Below are 6,574 nucleotides of genomic sequence, written 5' to 3'. Positions count from 1 at the left end.
TATGAAAATTAATAAAATATAATTATAGAAAAAAAAAGATACTTCCCGAAACCCTCATGACTCAGTTAATCTCCCTGCAGTCTCCTCCCGTGTGACTTACTGCGTCAGAAAACCCTCTGGAGGGTCTGCTCTGATCGCACGTACACTACACCACCACACTTGGCGTGACTGTCCTACTGTCAGTACCCAAGCCAACCACGCGCCTGTTCTCAGTCCCGGGCGGAGCGGACTTTGGAATACCAGGAACGTGAGTTCGAGTCCCGTCTCTGCCACTTGCTAGCCATGTTCCCTTAAGCAATTAATTTATTCTTCACCTCCCCCTCCCTACGCCAGGTTCACTTTTCTTACCTGTAAGATGAGAATGCATGAGTATCTTTAACGTATCTAGAAAAATGTCATCAATTTCACAAGACCCACGCCAAAAGGAAAACCGAGCCCCAAAAGTGACAGAATCTGTCCCTCTCTCGGAGACTCAATTTACTTATTTGTAAAGAAGAGCTGAGAGTGAGCTGCGCTGCTAATACAAAGGTAACCGGTTTGAATCTACCAGCGTCTTGGTGAGAAAAAGGCAGTCTCCTCTGATGTGATTTAAAGCCTTGGAAAACTCAGTAGGATTTTTACTCCATGGTGATGAGTTGAAAGAGGGGCTAACAATTATTAGGTTGTTTACAGCATTTGCACACGGCTTTGTAGTAAGCACTATAATGTACTCACTACTTCACTCTCAGCATCTTGTGAGGTAGCACTCACTGATCATCATTCATAATCAAGGAAACTGAGGCACAAAAACCAAACCACACTTAGGGGTTGTGTAGATCTGAAATGGAATTTTATTTGATATCCAAAATATCCTCCTCCTTTATGTTTCCCAATATGAGGGCACAGCTTCTGGTGCTATGTCTGCTTACATAATCTAAATGTATTCTATTGTACATACGGTTTTCAAAGGCCTATTATTTTGGAAATAGATGGTCAGTCTTTGTTTGTTGTTATGTGCCATTGAGGCAACTCCAACTCATAGCGACCCTATGTACAATTCTGAACTCTGCTCTATCTTGAGCCAATGTCCTTGTCTCTGGCACACCTTCCTCCATTATCCAGTCACTGAGTCAAATGATCTCATCCAGCGTCTTCCTCTCTTGCGCTGTCCTTCCACCCTTCCAAGAAAAATGCCCCTTTCCAGGGACTGATCCCTCCTTGCCACATGCCCAAGTTTGTCAGATGGAGCTTCAGAATTTTTACCTCCAAGGAGCAGCCTGATTTCACCCTCTCTAGGATGGACCTGTTTGTTCTCTTAGCGCTCCATGGTGTACTTTTCTAAGGCGCATCTTAGTCATTAGACTGACGTCATTGCTCTTCAGTACCCTGGAGAGGGCCCTGACAAGATATTTTCTTTCTTTTTTCTTCCTTATTATTATTATTAATTATAATGAAAGTTTACAGAGACTTTGGATTTCCATTCACTGATTGCTGCACTTTTCTCCCTGCCCACCCCTCCCCCCCCCCAGTTCCCTCTTCTCTTTGAAAAGTAGAAGAAAAATTCTTTCATTGTTATACAATCCCTCCTTTCAAGTCCACTCCACTATGCAGCCTTCGTTCTGCACTCCTGTCATGACGATAACACCCAATCATATATCCCTTTTAAACAGTTCTCTCTCTCCTTTGTTTCAATGCAGTATACATAATTTATCCCATCTTTCTCAATCTTCGCCCAAACCCGATGTCAGTCCCATTTTACAACAGTGGCACTATGCAGTATTTGATTTGTCCTTTTGTTACTGAGATATTTAACTCAGCATAATGTCCTCCCATGAGTTCTTTGTTTTTCAAAGTAGCATAGTATTCCATTGTGTGAATATGCCAGAGCTTTTCTATCCATTTGTTTGTTGATGGGCACTTAGGTTGTTTCGAACCCTTTGCTATTGTGAACAAAGCCATAACAAACAAGGGTGTGACAGCATATTTTCCCAGCGCAATTTCTCTTTTGATTTTCTGGCTGCTGCTGCCAAGAGTGTTGATGGTGGAGCCAAGCAAACTGAAGCTGTTAACAATCTCCATCTCTTTACCTAGTCTGTCTTAATTTGGATGCTTAGCTGTAAAATAATATTTGACAAACAAACATTGTACCCAAAAGAGCATATAAAAGATCATTCCTGATTATACAGTTAATTGATTTGGTGTTGGTCCCACCTCCTCATTCAGTGCACATCATGCTTAAAGGGGTGGAGGGACAGCACAAGAGGAAGACACTTGATGAGAAGGACTGACACAGTAACTGAGATAATGGTGGTAGGCATGTTGGAGACAGACTGGTAGAGCAGGGTTCAGAACTATGGTACATAAGGTCACTGTGAGTCACATTCAACTCGACACATAATAACAATATCCAAAATATGGTTGCTTGGTCTCTACTGGCTGGTGGAACTTGCTTTTGAGGTTGGGGAGTATTGGAGGAAGAGCCATAAGAGTATGTTCTGTAATTATGAAACAGCCCTTCTCTGATCTAACTTCTCTCTTACCACTATGCTACAAAGCCTAGTGATTTGGCTTTAATTACGTTCCTGTTCTTTACGTGTTTCCTAACCCCTCTCTCTCCCCCACCAAGACTTTTGCTATTCTTCCAAGAAAGCTAGCACCTTCTCACCACAGGGCCTTTGCACTGACTGTTACTTCTGCTTGGAATGAGCTTCCTTACATAGTCTCACCTCCTTCAGGTTGCTCAGTGAGGCCCTCCCTGACAACTCTTACTTCTTTTGTTGATTTGTTGTTTTGGGGGCTTTTTTTGGTGGTAAAAATTCTTCTTTAGCAGTGAAACCAGAAAGTTGACAGCCATATGGATGTTGTAAACAAGTCCATCATTTGTTATCTTCACATAGGCAACAGCCACTGCTAGACACAGCACCTTTTTCATGTGGAATTTGATGGTGACTTTACTTCGTCTATGTTTGCCATCATGCTTTCAGTGTGGGTAAGTAGAGGAAGGGAACTTGGACAGCTTTGCTCAGGCTGGGACCCAAGATTCTCAGGATCTGCTTGATCAGAGATTTATTCCTTTCAGAGAGTCCTTCCCCTCATCTGATCTAATGCAGTATCGTATTTCTTTTTATTTCAGTGTAAAAATAATTTTTTATTAAAAAATTAAAGAATAATAATTGTTATCAAATTATTCTTATTAAAGAAATAATTCTTTTTAATTTAAAAATAATTTTAAGCAATATTATTTAATGTGAATAAATTTTTATTTAATGAGTGTTATTTTCTTTTCAATTCCATTGTCCATCAGTGTTACCACAGTTCCTCCACAGTTTGTATACAAAGATTCATCTTCAAGAGAACCCTTGTTCTACTACTGTTCTGTCAATATTGTTATGTGCCATTGAGTCACTTGTGACTCATAACGACCCTGTGTACAGCAGCCCTAAACTCTGCTCTATCTCTTGTCAACATTATTGTCTCAGACACACCTATCCCCATTTCCCCAGTCACTGAATCAATCCATCTCATCAATGGTCTTCCTCTCCTGCACTGTCCCTCCACCCTCCCAAGCATGGCGTCCCTCTCCAAGAACTGACCCCACCTTGCAACATGTCCAAAGTATGAAAGTATGTCAGACGGAGCTTCAGAATCCTTGCCTCCAAGGAGCATTCTGGCTTCACCCTCTCCAGGATGAACTTGTTTGTTCTCCTATGATATATTCAATATGATATATCCATGATATATTCAGTAGTTTTCTCCAACACCAAAGCTCAAAGGCATCAACTCTCCTTCTATCATCCCTAGTCATTGTCCAGCTCTCTGATGCATAGTAAGTAATGGCAAAAACTATGGCTTGAAACAAGAGCACCTTAGTCTCCAGACTGACATCCTTGCTCCTCAGTACCCTGGAGAGGTCTCTGACAGTAGACTTTCCTAATACAATTTGTCTTTTAATTTCCTGGCTTCTGGTACCAAGAGTGCTTATTGTAGAGCCAAGCAAACTAAAGCTGTCAACAATCTCAATCTCTTCACCATCTATCATGATGCTGCCAATCAGCCCAGTAGTGAGAATCTTTGTTTTTTTCAAAATAGAAGTCAATTTCTGGAGGTCATCACATGCTTCTTTTGCCTGTACTGTGCAATACTGACACTGGAAAGAAGAGTTTGAAGAGTTAGCGGAGAAATCATGTGTTACATTTTATTTCTACTAGCACATAGATTGAGGCTCAAAGTCAAGAAGACAAATTCACCACTGGACCAATTGGCAACATCAGGATGGATGGTGAAGAGATTGAGATTGTTCACAGCTTTAGTTTGCTTGGCTCCACAGTCAACACTCTTGACACCAGCAGCCAGGAAATTAAAAGACGTATTGCAATGGGACCTCTCCAAAGTATTGAAGAGCAATGGTGTCTGGAGAGTAAGGTGCATCTGATACAGGCCATGGTCTTTGCAATCACTTGTTATGCATCAGAGAGTTGGACAATGACTAGGGAGTATAGGAGGAGAATTGATGCCTTTGAGCTGTGGTGCTGGAGAAGAGTATTGAATGTACCATGGACTGCTAAGAAAAACAAACAGATTCATCCTGGAGAGGGTTAAACCGGGTAGTTCCTTGGAGGCAAGGATTCTGAGGCTTTATCTGACATACTTTGATCATGTTATAAGGAGGGACCAGTCCTTGGAGAGGGATATCATGCTTGGGAGGGTGGAGGGACAGAGCAGGAGAGGAAGGCCCTCTATGAGGTGGATTGATTCAGTGACTGGGGTAATTGGGATGGGTGTATCAGAGACAGTGCAATTGGCACAGGACAGAGCAGAATTTAGGGCTGTTGTACATAGGGTCGCTATGTGTTGCAAGCGACTTAACGGCACATAACAACATTAGCATTTACACAGTAGAAACAAATAGGGCATAAAAATGTGACCAATAGGTTGAATGCTAAAAGATAGTGAAAAGAAAACCAACTGGGAATTGTTTTATGGTTAAGTCCACAGCAAATCAACAAATTGAGACATAAAAATGCACCCAGTAGGTTATTTCATTTTTTAAATGAACATTTTACTGTGGTTGGAATGAGAATTTGCAGAGCAAATTGGTTTTCCATTCAACACCTCATACACATTGTGTTTTGTGACATTGATTACAACCCCCCACATTGTACAACCTTCCACTTCCTCCTTATGCTTCCTGTTTCCATTTTCCTTTCATGTTCCCTCCCTGCCTTCTATCCTTAGTCCCTAGGCAGATGCAGCCTTTTTGATCTTGAATGGTTGATAAGGAGTACATTCCTACGTGGTGTTATTGATTGATTACCTGTCTGATTTAAAGATGAGTCACTGAGGTAATGTCAGTTCCAAACTGGAAAGGTGACAAAGAACGATAGTCTTGAGAGTTTCACCAGTCTGTATCAGGCCAATAAGCCTGGTCTTTTGTGTCTGTGTGTATAATTTTGAATCTTATTCCACATTATTCTTCTACTCTATCAGGGAGAGACTTTCTATTATATCCTATTTAGAGCTGTTAGTAATGGTAGCTGGGCACCATCTAGTCCTTCTGGTCTCAGAGTTGTAAAGACTGAAGTTTACATGGTCTTTCAGTCCTGGGACCAACAATCTTTGGTTTTCCTCACTCTTCTTTGCTCCAGATAGGAGAAGACCAATAGTTGCACCTTAGACAGCTACTCACAAGCTTTTAAGACCTCAGTCACCACTGATGAAAGGAAGATGTAGAACTCTTATGCCTGTGACCTTGATATTGACAAGTCTTTTCCAAGTCATACCTTCCACTTAATGCCCTTTTCTGTTTTATTTTTTTCTCTTTAACCTTTGTTACATTCTTAACATATACTTGTTTATTGGGTCTCCTGCCAGAAGCCAACAACACCATGAGTCTTGCTTGTTTTTTTCCCTTGCTGTGCCCCAGCACTTACAGAAACACATAGAAGGAATTTTCAATAAGAAATTATGCTCATGGTTACCGCATTTGTTCTGCACTAGGCTCTGTGCCAAGTTCTTTTTAGACAGTGTTTCACTGCTCTCATCAATTCTGAGCAAGAAAGGATACAATGGCCCCATTTTACAGAAAAAGACATTAAGACTCAAGGTCTATCAGCTTTTTATTCACAGCCACTAGACTGATAAAATCTCATGTATGTAAAGCCTGTGACACATGTGTACAACCACAGCCTTGTAGAGTTAGTTACTTTCACGGGTACTTTTTGCATCTTTTTCTCTAAAGTGAACTGGCAACCAGCTCCTGAGTCAGACTCTCACTGTCAGTAGAGGGGGTTGTTTGTCTTGAAACTGAGTCACTCAGGGACGGACACAGGCACAGACCCAAAGTTATGAGTCAGCTTTCCACAAACCAATAGGAATTCAGAGGCAGGAGCCCCCTGGCACATCCTACAAGATGGGAAGCTGGGAACCAGAGAGAGTGGAGCGCACATCTGAGGTTACACAGTTCAGGGCCAGGAGGCCTCATTTTCCACAAGGGGGAGAATGACATGGGAAGGTAGTGGGAGAGACACCACAGCCAGCTGCTACTATTCCAGACACTGAGAAAAGGGGTGAATCAGCCTGTAGGGGAGAACAAGCT

Source organism: Elephantulus edwardii, unplaced genomic scaffold, assembly GCF_000299155.1.
Source record: "Elephantulus edwardii isolate Elephantulus edwardi_28Jun2011 unplaced genomic scaffold, EleEdw1.0 scaffold00302, whole genome shotgun sequence".
Classification (NCBI taxonomy): domain Eukaryota; kingdom Metazoa; phylum Chordata; class Mammalia; order Macroscelidea; family Macroscelididae; genus Elephantulus; species Elephantulus edwardii.
Note: the sequence above shows the minus strand (reverse complement) of the source record.